General features: G+C 38.5%; 1 protein-coding gene across 3 annotated transcripts in view; it reads left to right on the top strand.

Annotated features, from left to right (window-relative positions):
- The window catches only part of FLRT2 (fibronectin leucine rich transmembrane protein 2), a 103,471-nt gene that overhangs the window by 17,155 nt on the left and 68,589 nt on the right, over nucleotides 1-17,727 (top strand). The gene's annotated exons all lie outside the window — the stretch shown is intronic.

Raw genomic sequence — 17,727 nt, 5'->3', positions numbered from 1 at the left:
GCAGATAATAGCTTTAAGTGAATGACTTCTCAGGGTCTGGAAATAATGGAGAACTGACCATGTTATATAAATAGGTCAGACTCTCTCACATTCTACATGTACGTAATTGCTCAGGTGGTAAACTTCATTGTGCAGGAAAAGAAAAAATACAGAGATAGACTAGATGAGGGAGTTTCATATTGACAACTTGGAAAAACCAAAGTAAAAGCCCAGTATGCGTTTACAAGTCTTTACTCCAATGACTTTTATTTTTGAATCCCTTCCCTTTTCTTGCTCTATTGCTGGATTATCTCTGCATCTATCAACGTGTTTGTTTGTTTGTTTGTTTTAATGAGTTCAGGGATTATAGTTAAGGTTCTTTGATCCTTTGTTGCTGTGAGTTCCACATAAATATTATTAATACTATTTATTTACTTCATTTCTGAATTCCTGCATTTGGGGCTGGAGCGATAGCACAGCGGTAGGGAGCTTGCCTTGCACGTGGCTGGCCTGGCCGACCCGAGTTCAATTCCTCCGCTCTTCTCAGAGAGCCCGGCAAGCTACCGAAAGTATTGCGCTCGCCTGGCAAAAGCCCGGCAAGCTACCCATGACGTATTCGATATGCCAAACATAGTAACAAGAAGTCTCATGATGGAGACGTTACTGGGCCTGCTCAAGAAAATCGATGAACAACAGGAGGACAGTGCTACAGTGCCCCTTGGGTAGCTAGAACATGACTGTGGTCATGTTTGTGTTCCTCTATCACTTCTGCTCATTATCTGTCATGAAGTGACTGTGGTGGAACAGTAGCAGATTATTTTTGTCATGGGTTAGTCAACCCGGGCTTCTTTATGGGGCTGCTTGGAAATCAGGCTCTACCCAGATATAAGAGTAGTTAGGTAATTGTCTCCACAGCCTGCCAGCTCCAGTGTCACATGATAACACTGGCTCTGGGCGACCCTCTGGTGAATTCCATGGGTTTTTTGTCAATGACTATGGGGTGGAACCCAAACATTTGCTAAGTGCTGTCTGCAATTGAGAAATGACCAGACTGTATGAAAGAAATTTAAATATACCAATGTCACTCCTACCGGAAATGGCTGCCTGTGATACACAACTATAAAGAAGCAATCTGTAACACCATCTCTTCTCCTGTTCCTCCATCCAGAATATTGAACTCACTTGTATTTTCTCTTACACTTCAACATTAGTATGTTTGAAAATGAACTAAACTCTTTGTTTTGTTTTCTTCTGTTTTGGAGTCACACACAGCGATGCTCAGGGCTCACTCCTGGCTCTGTTTGAGGGATCACTCCTGGTGAGCTTAGGAGACCGTGTATGTTGCCTGGGACTGAATATGGGTCAGCCTCATGCAATGCAAAGACCCTACCCATTCTATCCATCTCCCTTACCCTGAACTAACCATTTTTGCCCAAGTTGTACTTCTGCATGATTTATTCTTTATTAAGCAATATATTATATCTAGAACCATTACCTTGAGTCATGTTCACTTATTTCCTTTTATTTATTTTAACTGCTCTATCACTATTTTTTCAGTAAAATTTTTAAAAGTGGGCCGTTGGCTGTTAACTTTGTTTCTATTCTGACCATCAGAGGTAAACCCATATATATCTTTCTTCCTCTTGATGTGCCCCTCATAGTGACTTTACCTTTCATTATTTTTGCAGAAAGCACTACTCTCCATTATTTATAGGATTATTAGCTTGACTCCTTGGACATTTTTTCTTTAACTTTTTCTACTCTTTCCTCCAAAAATTTATCTTTTATGAGCTAAATTTATGTGTGCTATTACGTTTATCATTGTATTATGATGTGACATTTTTCTAAATGCTTTGTCTGTACTGTCTGTGAGCTTGTAGTAGAGTGAACTCAGGAAAGCTCACATAATGCCTGGTATTATCTCTGAGGAACTAATTGAACTCAGGCCCTATCTCTGTTCTGACATATAGCACATGTCTGTCTGTACCTTTACTTATACTTTCCAACATACTTTAAATATGAAGCACATTGACATTAGCAAGATCTGTACAAATAATTCCTACAGATCTGCATTTTAAAATTATTTAAATGAGGGAGCAAAGACCCTACCCACTCTATCCATCTCCCTTACCCTGAACTAACCATTTTTGCCCAAGTTGTACTTCTGCTGCAGGGGTCTGGAGTGATAGTACAAAGGGTAGGACATTTGCCCTTGCATGTGCCTGACCTGGGTTCAATTCCTAGAATCCCATATGGTTCCCTGGGCACCTCCAGGAGTGATTCCTGAGTGCATAGGCAAGAGTAACCCCTGTGCATCGCCTGGTGTGACCCGAAAAGCCAAAAAATAAATAAATATTTAAAGGAGAAATGTCCCTTGTTACCTCTTTGGAATACTTCACCAAAGCAGTATAGTCTTGGTTGGAAAGCAGCAGGGTATTCCGAACAACAGCATCATGAGCCCTCTTTATAAAACCTCTCGTTTCTCCAGACCTCTGAGCAAGAGCTGACAAAAAAATAATCAGATATGTCAGAAATTGATTATGTTGAATTGGATTCTTACCACTGAAGCCTGGTGGCTAAAAGAAGTGATGTGATAGTTTTATACTTGAAAGCGATGCTTGCAATATTGCAACACCACAGACTCCAACTTGCTGGGATCTTCAAAGCCATCTGGATATTTCGAGATAGATAAGCAATCACATGCTTGTTTGTTATCTCTGTTTGTTCTTTCTAAATGGGAGCAGCATAAAGGTGTAGGATGATGGTAAGACAACAGCCACGGGTTTTGGATTCCGATTGACTGAATTTGATTCTTGCCTCTGTCTCAGCCTGTATGGGTGACTCAAATATGTTTCTTTTCTTGCTGTTCGCTTTCTCGATGACTTTTAAACAAAGCAAAAAGAATATGTAGTATAGGTGTTCCGTGACAAATAGATTAGTTGATGCCTGACACACACCAAATCAGAGCAAGTATTACTTCCCTCCCCTTTTGCCCTCCAACTTCAAATAATAGGGATACTGTGAATATTTCTGCAGTTCAGCTCTCCTCTGTCACTGCTGACACCACAGTGCTTTTTGCCCAGTTTTTCTGTAACAACATTTACTTTTGGAACCCAGAAGAGAATACAGAACCCTGAAAACTGCCATCACACGTTTCCATTAGGACACTTAGTGTTGTGAAGATCTTTTAAAATCACTTCTCTTTCTGGTGAGAAAAAAAAAGAAATGTTTCCAACAGGCTCATCGCCTCAAAAACCGTGGGTCTCTTGATTTATTAGAAAGGCTCCACCCAGGGAAAAAGCTCTGAAAAAGAGCTGCCTGCAGAGGGCTGTCTTATCAGCAGGCCAAAAAAAAAAAAAGGATTTTTTTTTGCTTCTTCCTTCTCTGTTCCCCGACTCCCCAAAATAAGATCTGCTTGTCACTGTAAACACAAAAGTAGCTTTTTTTTTTTCCTTTTTGAGTCACCCCGGCAATGCACAGGGGTTGCTCCTGGCTTTGCACTCAGGAATTACTCCTGGTGGTGCTCAGGGGACTGTATGGTATGCTGGAAATCGAACCCAGGTCAGCCCAGTGCAAGGCAAACACCCTACCCACTGTGCTATTGCTCCAGTCCCTCCTCCCCTCCAAAGTAGCATATTCTAAGGGCACAGTGCTGTGTTTCCAGGAGGTGAAATTCTCAAGCAAGAACTTCTAAGAATCCACATACACTTATAGAGAATCCTAGGGAATGTCTGTTTGGAAATAGGCAAACAAAAAAACAAAAGACTACAGAGAGGGGAGCAAGGAAAAAAGTCAGACCAAGTAAATAATTTCACCCCAGACTGCATTGTAGAAAATAAGACACATTTCATTTACCAGGAATGACCAATGTGATTATAATTGGCTAATGAATATTTTTCTTTTTCTGAATAATATTAGTGTCAACCTGAGTTATGAAAGTGTTTTTCCTATCAGAACCCAACAGTAATGCAAAATTATATTTATAGATGCTTTCTGGTGAAAAATCAGTGTTGGCACTGCTTTGACCTAGATTTTTGTTTAAAGGCTTATCCACAGATTGGAAATACAGTATTTTGAGATAAAGGAAACTCCATAGAACATGATTTATTTTTTCCCCTTTTATAAACATCATGGAACTTACATTGTCTATATTTTTTTTGCATGGAAATATGTATATTCCTGTCTAAAATGCTTGGAAAGCTGGGGTAACTTTCATGGAAAAATTCTAACATTTCTTCAATTAATTCTTACTAGAATGAGAATAAGTGATGGTTTAACTTAGGTTTAGTCTTCTTTGGCCAGAGAGATAGTGGAGGGGTTAAGGCATTGGTCATGAATGTGACCAACCCTGGTTCTGATGCAGGTGCTGCACATGGTTCTCTAAGCATCACCAAAGTGTTCCCTCATCACACAATCAGGAGTAAACCCTGAGTACCACCAGGTGTGACAGAAACCAACTCCCCACAAAAAAATGTTTGTTCTTCTTAATGACATGTTTATAATAAGCATTAGCCCCCCCTCCCCCCAATTCCATGATTCTCCATGATTCTATATCTTTCAATCATGGAATGGGATTTATATGAAAGTTAGTAACAGAGAATTTTAAAAATACAGATTTGTAGTTAAAGAAAGAAATCTAGAGAGAGTGAGAACAAATAAAATAAAAACACCTGACCCCTGATTTTATTTAACTGAACATTTTCTTTTTACCATAACTCTTGATCTTAAGGAAAATAAGGGGTGTGTTGGGAGATGGGGGACAGGAGGTCCCATGTTTCTTCAAGTCCCTTGTCTCTTCAAAATTAAGAATACATTGCCAATGAAGGGGATGGTGGTAGATGGTATCTGGTATATGTGGTAAGCAGGACTATTAAGTTGCAATTGGAAAGCTATGCAGAATGGGATACTTTGGACACATTAGGAAATGAGGCGTCAGGAGATTGATAAGGGTGTAAACAGACACTGGCAGAATTAGCTTTCTAGAATCTGCTCTTTTTTTCTCATAATACACACCCATTTTTAGTGGCTATTCATTGAGAATTCCTGAATAAATGAAAAAGTCATGTCGTTTTAATGATTTAACATCTGATAGTTTCACATCATCTCCTTTTTAGCACTGTGGTCATCGCCATTTTCATAAATGATTTTCAGTTGATGGAATCTCGACCAGGGTCTGGTTGAGTGTTAGAATTACGAGGGCTTGGGTTTGAATTCCAGCGCTGCTATTACCTGACTACTAAGCCATGGACAAATTATAAGTTTTATTTCTGCCTCTACCACAAAATAAAGATACTAGTTCTTTATAGATTTCTCGAGAAATAAATATGTAAGGGTAAATATTATGTATAACAAAATTTTAGTATATTATTGTTGGTTTCTGCCAAATTAATTATCACTCTATCCTGAGTTCTTTGATAAACGGAAGGACCGATGCATTCATGCATGTATGGATGCAAGAAATGAATCCATATATATGGTGTCTCTGCCCTTAGTAAAAGCTCTATTTAATTTAAAATTTCAGTGAACCTTAATGGAATAATTACAGATATAATTTAATTATTGTCAGAGAGAAAGTATATTATGAGGTGAAAAACTAAGATAGGGATTGTTTTTCAGAATCCTTTCTACTTTCATAGCCCAGATTTATTTCACTGTGTAATTTTTCATTCAGGGTATATCAATTTACTTCCTCCCATATTTGGTGGGGCATGCAATTTCTCCTTTTATATAAATCCTAAGGGAAGAAAATTAAATGCTGAATTCCATGTCTTTTCAGTTTTGTGTCCTTCTCCACTAAATCACATCTTATCTACAACAGTTGGTGGCCTGAATTGAATTGAGCAAGCAGTGTGGCATTCTTTAAAGATTGCCAAGATGTACAAAGCCTGAGTTCTAAATTCAGGTCTCTTTCTTCATAATCATAAATGCCAAACTGTCCACCTTCTAGAGCCTCAGTTTCTTCATCTGTACCCCCTTGGGCAGTGTCAGGCAGTCCTTTATCAGAATTACAAGAAGGCAGGAATTGTACTGGAAGTTTGATTCTAGATTTTTGGCTTGTTGGGACTTGTTTATTACTTCACTTCTTCACAGCTCCAGCCTGTGTGCTTAAACCTAGATCAGCCTCACTTTTCTCATCCATATGACAGGAATAGCGACACAGAAACCTTAAAAAATAACCACAAAGATTTAATATATGTATATATGACACCGACGACAGTCAATACTCAAAATTTATTACTGTTATTATTATTAATAGCACTGCACTGTCCTCCCTTTGTTAATCGATTTGCTCGAGCGGGCCCAGTAATGTGTCCATTGTGATACTTGTCACTGTGTTTGGCATATCAAATATGTCACGGAAAGCTTTCCAGGATTTGCCGTGCGGGTCAGATACTCAGTGGCTTGCCAAGCCCTCTAAGAGGGGCAGAGGAATTGAACCCGGCTTGGCCGGGCCAGCCATGCACAAGGCAAATGCCCTACTGCTGTGCTATCACTCTATATAAACAATATATTAATATTGTGGTAGAGCTGTACCATAAAATTGTGTCACTAAAAAGAAAAAAGAAAAAGAATCTGGGACCAGAGAGATAACATTAATTATTAATATTGTTATTATTTATTATTACTGTTTTGTTTGTGGGCCCAATCCAGCAGTGTTCAGCTCTTAATCCTGACTGTCCTCATGGATCAGTCTTGGCATTAGCTGGGAGTGGTGGGGACGATATGTGGTGAAGGGAATCCAGTCTAGTTCATCTGCATGAACAGCAAGAGTCCAACCTATTGTATTATTTTTCCAGCCCACACTTAACAATTAATAACCAACATTCCAACATATAATTTATTTTTTTAAAGGGTCAGAATCTCTGATATTTCAGGGGGGAAAAAAGAGGTAATATGTGTCTGTGTGGGGTTTACTGATAAAGTCACTGCCACTGTCCTCCCGTTGTTCATAGATTTGCTTGAGCGGGCCCAGTAATGTCTCCATTTTGAGACTTGTTGTTACTGTGTTTGGCATATTGAATATTGAACACATCACAGGTAGCTTGGCCAGTCTTTGCTGTGCAGGCGAGATACTCTGGGTAGCTTGCTGGGCTCTCCGAGAAGGATGGAGGAATCAAACCCGGCTCTGCTGGGCTGGCTTCGGGCAAGGAAAACGCCCTATCCCTGTGCTATCGCTCCAGCCCACTGATAAGTAGCTTAAGTAATTTCTTTCAAAGCCTCGAAGAGCCCCAACTACCAAGGCTAGTGCTGAATGTCACACAAACTCTTCAGAGAAACTAGGTTGCTTCGATTCCTTCTAAAACCTCAGCCAATGTTGGTAGTTCTTTCCTGACACTAAAGTTTCTAGGTGAAGACAGCCAAGACAGGAAGGCCTTTTGGTTTGTGGCAGGATTTGTAAGTCTGATAGTGAAACATCTGGCTAAGGCAGAAATTATGCCTAGAGGCCTAAACTGCTGTAACTAATGCATTTTGTCGCTCTTGTATTGGATGCTGTGCCACTGCATTAAGTCCCTGAAAATTTGACCATCCTAACCTCTAAGAACTAATTTTAGAATGCATCAGGATAATGACATTTTTGGTACGATGTGAGATACGGCTCATGTAAAAACTTAACTGTGAGATTTTTGTAAATCAAAAAATGTTCACACCCAAGAGTGAATAAGGCAGGGGAAAAATAGTCCCCTTCCTTCTTTAACATTTCTTTTTATTTGAAAGAGATCCTCTGAAAAACTGCATTAGTCATTGTTATGAAATGCAAACCCGTCTGTCCTCTGCAGTATGCAGACAGCAAAATGATTCAATGGATATTGCAGCATTGGAGGTTTATTGGATAAGAGGCATGGAAATCAGGGTAAGACATGACAATACAGTCTTAGAAAGCAGCTTGGGGTATGTATTTAGTAACCATTAACTTTTACATGATTGCTCCCCAATAAAGTTTTCTCTCTCATATGCTATTAAGATAATATAAAGATCATTCATCTTTCTTGAAATCTTTGGTATAAAATGGTTCTGTTGTCTATATTTTCACCTTCATATTCTAGCACTTGTCAGGTATATTGTAGGAATTCAACAACGATTTGTGGATGAAAGAAAAAAAATGGAGAGGAAGTAAGGAAGGAAATATTGAAGAAGACAGCAAAATGGAAGATTTCAGCTTACCCACAATTGGTGATTATAAATGTTTTTGCTTTGTTAGAGGTGGTTATTTTGCATTGTAGTTTTGAAACAGGACATAGCTGTTTTGACCTACTGAAGTATTAGGTTAAGAGATAACTTTTGGAGTTTTGAAACCTGATTCTGTTTTCAGAGCAATTGACTCAGTACTTCAAACTGCTACAAAAGCGCAGAAAGATTGTGTTTTGATTCATTAATGTATCTGGCAGTTCAGTTCATTTCCCAATGTCATTTTGAGGATTTAAATTTGGTAGACCATCTCACCAGGAGTATAAACAAAACCTTCCTTCTCTTTCCATTTTCCTGTCATAGAGAGCATTTCAATATCTTCAATTAGCTTAACTTGTTAGAAGGATTTATTTTTGCCTCAAAGAACAAATACATATTTAGGTTTAGAAACATGTGTGATTGAACTGCAATCAGCAAGTATCTCTTGAAGTTCAAAATATCAGAAAGTTCAAAGTGCTAGTTCAAGAGTCTTCCTGAGAGATTCAATAAACTCTCCTCTTGTCCTAAGACATTATGGAAGATAAAGCTTTGTCAGTGCAGGATCTTAGGCTGCCATTGCCCTTCCTATAAGTAACAGACACTTAGTCCCTTGACATGTTAGCTGACCTAAGATCATAGTCCAGATACACAACGTTTTCATTGTTTTCTGAGCATGCCCGTACTGTTCTGATGACTCTGAGATTCTATCCGACTGCTTCTGTGTGGTTTGAATATCTATTTTTAATCCTCTGTCCCTTCTCTAACTGAAGCCTGATGTTCCAGTTAACAGGACAATGAATTCAACTCACCTAATCAAATAAGCCATTCCTCCCTCTTCAGATTGGGGTGCTTGATCCTGTATTTGTAAATTCTTACTCTTTCATTTTGACTGAAGCGATTAGCACTCTCAATCAAATCGTGGTATTTAATCTTACGTCAGGAATGGTACATCTCTTTAGCTGTTCTGTTCTGCATGCAAAGTAAGAGAAAGAGAGAGAGCTGCTAGTATGAATTTCAATAAAGGTGGCCTGGTTTAGAGCACAGGTTTTGATTTTGTAGCATTGTCGGCTGCCCACTGAGGTCTGGTCCTGAGGTTCTTTATTGCTGAAGGGGGTTTGCTGCTCTGCAGTGTCAGAGATGATGTTTTGTTCTGGGCCAGTCACATGAGGTCTCACCCCTAGGGTCTGCTCCACGCCTCAGAGAAGACCGGGGATAGCTGTCATTCTGGTAATGCGGTTAGTTTGCTTTAGAGAGTTTGTATTTAAGTTGGGAATTTTTACTTCTTTCTATGGGTATGAGGGAGAGAGGGAAGTGTAAGTGGTAAGATACTAAAGTTTTTTCAACTTAGATTTCACAGCAGACTCAGATCCTGACTTAAGGTGCACAGTTTTACTACTATATTACAGTCATATTAACTTTGCTATTCTTTCAAAAATAAAATAGTATGTCAGAATATGTCTTTACTTTTAAAAGATGTCTCCCCTATCTGAAGTATTAAATTAATATGATAAAGAGAACAGATAATGGAAAGAGATCTGGCTATTAGAAGCCAGCAAAGAGATAAACTACTGATTTCACTCTTAATAATAGGGGTGGAACAAGCTTTTAAGATGTATACATGTTTCTATTTTCTAACAAGATGACAAACAGTTATTTATCTGTATAATAATGTAATCTGTATAAGAATATAAGAAATGTATCATTAAATTAATAAAGTAATTCTTGTAGATGTAGATGGTTTGGCTTTACATAAAATCATCTGGAACATGAAGATTATTCTGTTGAAATTAAATGAAAGCAATCATAAGAGTCAGTGCTGGGTAGGAATTTAATTTTATTCTTAAGTTTGGTTTTCTAGAGACAATAAATAGATTTCATCTTTAATTTGCCATTCTGAGAGCATGTCCAATGTGTTGTTCAAATTTAAACATTTGGGATGTGAACGTTGTGCAGAAATTTCATAGATGGGACCTCTGGTTCAGAGACTTTTTTTTTCATTTTGTGTCATACCCAGCGATGTTCAGGGGTTGTTCCTGACTTTGCACTCAGGAATTACTCCTGGCAATGCTTGGGGGACCATATGGGATGCTAGGGATCGAACCTGGGTTGGCCACATGCAAGGCAAACACCCTACCCGCTGTACTATTGCTCTGTCCACTCAGAGATTTTTCTTTTATTTGATACTCTATGCAATGTGTTATCCCAAATGCACTGATTTCTTTCCTTAAAATGTGTTTTTACAATTTATTTTTATAGTTCTGTGAATTTTCTTTTAATTTTAATTCATTTTTTAAAAATTGAATCTGTGAGATACACAGTTACAAAGTTGTTCATGATCAGATTTCAGTCAAATCATGTCCCAACATCCCTCTCCATTTTCTCCCATCAATGGAGAGAATCTGTTTTCAACCTAGCAAAGTTACTTCTGTTGGTGGCATTTCCCTATAGCTGCAGGCAATTGTGGGAAATGCGCTATTTCTGGCCTCAGTCTCTTAGAGATAAAACCCCTTCTCTTTCTAAACTTCTTCACCTTATACAAGCTTCTCTTCTCTATATCTCTTCTTCGTATCTTCCTCTTCTCATTTTGGGCATGGAAATAAAGCCTACTTTAATACCTTCTGTATAGAGTTTTTGAGAAGTGTAAACAGGTTTAAAAGTTGCTTGGAGTAGTATCTAGCATGATAGGCATTAGCATTGCTGTCAGTTATTGGCACAATTTTCGTATCTTTTGCAATTGATGTACTAAATGGCCTTATGACTTTTCTCCTGTTTTTAAAGTAATATAAACGTCAAAGGGTTAATGGGATGTATAAAGCCAAGACTACTTTACAAAGTTATTTAAATTTTTTCCTTTGTTTTTTGGACCATACCCAGTGGTACTCAGGGGTTACTCCTGAATCTGCAGTAAGGAATTACTCCTGACAATTTTAGGGGAACCATATGGTATGCCAGGGATTGAACCTGCATCAGCTGCATGTGAGGCCAATCAGTGCCCTACTGGCTATACTATCTATAGCTCCAGAACCTATACAATTTAAAGAATTTAGTAAGAGTATCACAAATGTGCTGCTATATTGAGAGTAAAGTTCCAATATTCATTATGGTATGTAGGACCACACCACCCTGAATGGGTCCAATCTCGTCCAGTAGTAATCTTGGGATATTGCGTATCGAGCTCCTAACCACATATTTAATTACATAATGATGGTTCTCTTGGAACTACATCTTCCCTAAGTTTATGTTCTGAATATGAGGCCTTATGAGTAGTGGGCTTATATTTTCAAAAAGGAGACAGATTAGGCAATATCCATACAGAGACCCAGACAGTATAAAAACTAAAGCAAAACAAAGAAAACACTGCTCAGAACTGTTTTGCATGTGGTACTAGTTCACACTAGAAGGGAAATAAATGGTAACTAGAGTTATAGTTAAGCCAATGCCATTTTATAGAAACAAGATAAAAAGCACTTGTAAGAAGTTTCTCTTTACTCTCTTCTGGTGTTCTAAGAAGAGACCGTGCAGATAATGAAGACCGTAAAGTTTCACATAGCTTATTTTGTGTTCGGAATACATATTCCAAAAGAGTATGTGAATGTGTTTTCAAGTGGTTTATGTTGGCATTGTCCTTTGGTTAGTAGAAGGAGAAGCGGAGGTTTCTCATTTGTCCCATAAGTTATAGACACATTTTTCAGGAAAATTGCATTTTCACCCTGGAACATGTATCCTTGCTTTAGAAATAAATTTTAAGAAATAAGTAAATGGGATCAGAGAAAACACACTAGGTAGGGGTGTGGAGAATTGGACTCGTGGGAAGTGGTAGGTGCATAACTGATTTAAAATGAGAAGTAAAGCAATGACCTGATGTTCCCCGATAAATGTCGATATGCATTATTAAATGAAACAGGGGTAAAATATAGACTGTCAGAAGCACTTTTCTTCTAAAGACATGGGGAGAATTGAAATGCACTTTCAAAGGAGAAGTCTCTTTCAGTGTTTCTTCAATCATTTTCTGCTTGAAGCTTTAATTACAGTGCTCCTTGCTATCTAATGCTTTCAGTTTAAAATCGCATCACAAAAGAGATGAAGATGCAGTCGCACACACGAGCAGCCACCGTAGCATCAGCTCGGAAGGGTTTTATTCACCTGGGAGTTCTCACTACATGATTTCTTTCTAGATCAACATTTTGTTTTTCCCAATGCTTTTGTCTCATTGCTGTTGGACACATTGTTTATTAGAATGATTGCTGCGAGATGGGCTATTGCCAGAGTTGATAATGGCCTTTGGGAAATGATGTATTTTGAAATAACGGATCTAGGTATTTGCATTGCCTTATTCAGATTAGGCAGTGTTGGTTAACTCTGCCTTCCTAAGAGATGAGTATCTTACTGGAGGAGATTTGTATGTATTTATATAGCTTTATCATTGTACACATATGCACAAACCCACACATTGATCAGTACTGTGTAAAACACAGTACACTGTGTATATATATATATATACATATATATATATATATATATATATATATATATATATATACACATCGACATATGTGCCTATCATAGTTCTTACTCAAGCTGAAGAATTCCCTGTCCAACCCAGTCAACACATACTTGTTGGACACCTCAGCTGAGGTGAGCAGAGAGCCAGAAGACTAAGCCCTTATCTCAAGTGGATGCCCTCTGGCAGTAGACAAAGGAACAAAAGTCATCAGTGAGTTATCTTGGTGGTAGGGAAGGGAGTGTAGGCAGTGCTGGCTTGGGAGAACAGTAGAGGGGAACTTTTAGGGACAGGTAACCTTTGAGCTAAGAACTGATGAAAGAAACAGGGATTAGTTCCACAAATGAACCCAAAAAGGTCAAACCAGGTACAGATGCACTAGGTATTATTCACTCTAGGGCTAAGTTTACAACAAAGCAAATCTTAGTTCCTTTGTTGTCAAATAGTTAAGATGTTTCTGGAATGTCTCGTTCTCATTGCCCACAGGAAAGGAAATCAAGAGACTCCAAACAATCATAGTTAAGATGATATGTGTTGGCTAATACATGTGTATAGAAACATGCTGTTGATCAAACCTTTTAAAGCTTTTTATTTTCTCCTTGCTTCCAGTTCAGCAGGTTAACTTCACTTACAGTCATTATTTTTCAGGGAGGGGAAATCAAGCACCTAGAAAGAGTAGCACTTGTGGATGTGGCATGAATCAGATTGCCTCCAGGGATGTTCCAGAGTCTCATCACTTTTTCCAACAGTTTCAGTGATGACTGCCACCCTGAGGTTTGGTGGCAGGTACCAAATTAGGTGCTGACCCTAGGATCCTGCTGCCATTGATCCAGTGGCGTCAAGTCCCTGGTTTTCCAAGGGCTGTCTCTGTCACTCACTTCATACTGAGTGGACAAGGTTGATTTGTCTCAAGAGAGCCCACATGCTTCGAACAGAAGTCACTGACCTTTGACTGTCTATCCTCCGGGAATTTAAACAAATCTGGTAGTGCTCTACCTCATTTCCATACTTCAAAGTGTTTCTGCTGGACATTCCTGTCTGTTATAAAAACAACTCTTCGAAAATGGGATCATTTATTTACTTTTAGATTTTTACTTTTCTACTGTGTATGTGTTTATGCCTATGTAAGTGAAGCAATTGTTTTCCTCTTTTTTTTTTGGTATGTGAGACAGTATGAACATACAACAATGAATTAAAACTGAACCTAAATCAGGAAGAATGAAAGAGAAAAGCAATTTATTGTATCAAAATTAGAGATTATATCACACAGTGAAAGGAATAGTCCTGGTAAAGGTTATCTTTACATAGAGGATCCCTACTTTGTGACATACTTTTTGTCATAGCTTTAATAATAGTCAGATATTTTTCATCAAAATATTATTTAAAGTATTTAAATCATCATGTACTAATATGATTAGTTGATTTCCTTTTGGGTCCTATGATGCTTGAGAGAAATTTAAAAACACAAATGAAGAATGTGGTTTTATTTTCCTTTTCTACAATTATGCATTTTTGACTAAGAATAAATGCAGAAGAGCAATTACTCTGTTACTTTAATTACTCCCCTAATTATAATGATAACCTTGTCACATTATCATAATTCCCCAAACAGAAAATCCAAGTTCCAAATTGCACCAATATTTGCTAATTTCACCTTGTTAACAGCTAGCTGTCAGTATATAGAACATGGAAAGTTTTTTCCCTATTACCTGTCTGTGACGCGGTGTATATTTCTTTGCTCAGGGAATGATAATCTATTCTGCACAGCCTGTTTGTATTCCTCCACTCCATGATTTGAACGCAGCTTTTAAACCTCTCCTCACAGTTTCTGCAGCTCTCTCCTGAGCAGTATGTAATTCTCCCCTGGCTGTTTGATGCTAATGCAGGCTTTTCATGTATCCAAAGAGAGAACAGCACTGCCTGGGGTGAGAAAGTAGCTATTTATCAAGGTATCTCCCAATCTCAGTTTATGTTGTTGTTGTAAACTGTTACCTGGCATGTTCTGTAAGATTATATCCACGAGAATTTGTCAACCATTGTCAACGTACAGTAAGGAAGGAGGGTGTGTATTCCAGTCCAACTTAATTTTATTCTGCATCTGTTTGCCTTCATTTCCCCAAAGACTGATATCAGGGCACATGTTTAATGGTGCCATCTGTTTGATTCTGAAATGTGTGGAATAAGTGCTGGATATCTACTGTCACAGTCACATTTCCCTGGCTGGCTGATGGTAAGGTACCCTGGTATATGGCCTTTCCTGTGTGGAAATTCCCTTTCTATTGGAGCAGATTATGCTGTTGACAGCGAATAAAGGCACAGAGTGACTGCAGAGGGTGCAGTGATTAAGTAGGAAGGAGACAAAACCGAAACACGGGGAGGAAGCTTTTCTAAAGAGAGTGATAAATGTCTCTTATTTTTAAATGTATAGTAATGTAGCCCTGAAAATCATTCTTTCTTTCTTTCTTTCTTTCTTTCTTTCTTTCTTTCTTTCTTTCTTTCTTTCTTCACACCCAGGGATGCACAGGGGTTACTCCTGGCTGAGGCACTCAGGAATGACTCCTGGTGGTGCTCGGGGCACCATATGGGATGCTGGAAATGGAACCCAGGTCGGCTGTGTGCAAGGCATATGCCCTACCCACTGTGCTATCGCTCCAGCCCTCATTTGTTCTTTAGACAGCCAAGCCTTGGTGATGATTAAATCATTTCTATTGTTATCTTTGTGCCTTATGTGTTGCTTGGCCTCCATTTTTCTAAAATTCTAGAAATCCCTGTTTTCACTCCAATGGAGTACTTGGTCATCATGTTACTTTTCTGTACTCAAATACTAAACAAATAAAGGAGGGTGGGGAGAGAACTTGGGAGTCATTTCTACCAAAATGAATATATGACTGACACCCGTGCACGTGACTTCTCCAAAACTGCTGCCACATTAAATTTACGGGCAAAACCTTGAATTCAACATACTATTGTTTGTGGTCTGTAATGTTGGTTCTGCATTTGAGCAGCTGGGATGCATACTCATGGCAGGAAAAGCATCATCTCCTCTGACTCTTTATCATGTTCCTGCTCGGTTCCTTTAGGCCTCTGATTTGTGCAGCAGTCCCAAAGTATGTTCTTTCTCATTGTCACTGTCACTGCTGTCACTGTCCTCCCATTGTTTATCCATTTGCTTGAGCGGGCCCAGTAACATCTCCATTGTGAGACTTTGTTGTTACTGTGTTTGGCATATCAAATACATCACGGGTAACTTGTCAAGCTTTGCTGTACGAGCAAGATACTCTCGGTAAGATACTCTTGATAGCTTACGGGGCTCTCTGAGAAGGGCAGAGGAATTGAACTCAGGACAGCCATGTTGGCTGTGTGCAAGGCAAATGCCCTACCCGCTGTGCTATCGCTCCAGCCCGTTCTATCTCACATAGACAGGTATTTCTAAAATTCAGATTAAAAACCATTGAATGTTTTGTGCAAAAATTCATGTCTTCAATTATTCTTGGGTAGTTCTTGACAGATATGTGTCAGTTGACCTGCAGAAAACCAAATTTGAACACCGTTTTTGCACACCTATGACCTGTTTAGTTCATGTCTCCTCAATAGCTAGAACCAAATACTATGTATTGCTGTGATGAGATGTTAATATTCGGTGACTATGAAGACCTAAAACAGGATATTGGGCTAAGCTTAATAATGTCAATTTATGGACTTATGCTATGAATCAGATGCAGAGTATTGGTCGGCAGAAGAAAGTAGATAGGTGAATAATGTTAGCTACTTGAAGCTGGCACCAAACTCCTCCTTCACAAGTTTTTGTTTTTTCCTTAGTCATTCAGATGCAAGATCTCTAACTGATTTCATCATTGTACTAAAGACTCTGGTGCTCATGGGCATCAGTTATTTTCCTGTTCTTCCGGATATTGTTCGGCAGTGACAGTTCAATAACGGAAAAGAATGCCATTTCACGAATGTGTTCTGTTCTTTCAAATGCCTTCTATTGATGGTTGTACTGCATAAACAGTAAGATGCATAGTTGGTCAGTATAACCCAGGGGAAAGATCCCAATAAAATGAAACAAAGGAAATTGTATACTGTGAAGGAAAATCAATGAATTGTAACAGATCCCTGCAAGAAGAGAAGAGACAAGCTCTTGGAACTAGAGATGTCAAAGCTATCATTGTTGAGAAACCATGAGCCTTGTTCTTTTTTTCCAAGACTGTTTTCACAGTATAAGTTATAATCACATATAGGAAGTGAAATACTAACACCATCTTCACTGAGACTAAGTTCCATTAACTTCTATTAAATTATGTACAAATAGCCAGACTCAGCTATGGTCTCCCCCGTGGAGGCAGTGGGGACTTTTCAAGTGTTCTAAGAAAGAAGTCCAGTTTGTAGGTTTTTGATTTCCTTTCTCAAGATCACAGAAAGTTGTGGGATTCTAAGAAAAGAGAAGACCTAAGTCAACAAGCACCAAAGTCACAATTTCATCCTTTTTTTTTTCCTTCTCTGTGACAAGAGATACCAGAAGTCTCTGTAGGGCATTTACTCCTAAAAAGAAGCACATACTGTTTTTTTTTTTGAGAATTACAGTTTTCTAGACACTAGTCCTATACAATTTAATCATTACAGAAGGCTCTAAAAGTATGCATTTATCACAGTTATGCCCATACAGTATCATAGCAATTACTTCTGCCGCCAGGGTCATACAACCAAAAAGTGATGAAATTGAAATGGGGTCAGCTATATCTGACTCCAAAATACATGGTTTGCCAAAGTCCAGATGCTTGGAATACACTCTCACTCCACAACTTTTGGTGACTGACATGGCGTTGGTCTTCTATTTTCTTAAAATTGCTCAACTTTGTGTGATCTTGAGGAAGTAAAGCAAAAATATACACACTGGAATTCTTAGAAAAGTTGAAAAGTCTTCATTGCTTTCATGGTGGAGAACATTGCTGTGCCTGGACGTTTGTTTGTAGTTTGATAGAAGTTAGTTGAACTTAATGAATATGCTAAATTTAAAAGGGAAATGGTGTCAACACATTTAGAAATGCTAGCCTGAATGGTAGCCCTTCCAGAACATGTGT

This window comes from Sorex fumeus, unplaced genomic scaffold (genome assembly GCF_029834395.1).
Source record: "Sorex fumeus unplaced genomic scaffold, SorFum_2.1 ptg000098l, whole genome shotgun sequence".
Lineage (NCBI taxonomy): Eukaryota > Metazoa > Chordata > Mammalia > Eulipotyphla > Soricidae > Sorex > Sorex fumeus.
Note: the sequence above shows the minus strand (reverse complement) of the source record. Positions and strands in the feature narration are given on the sequence as shown.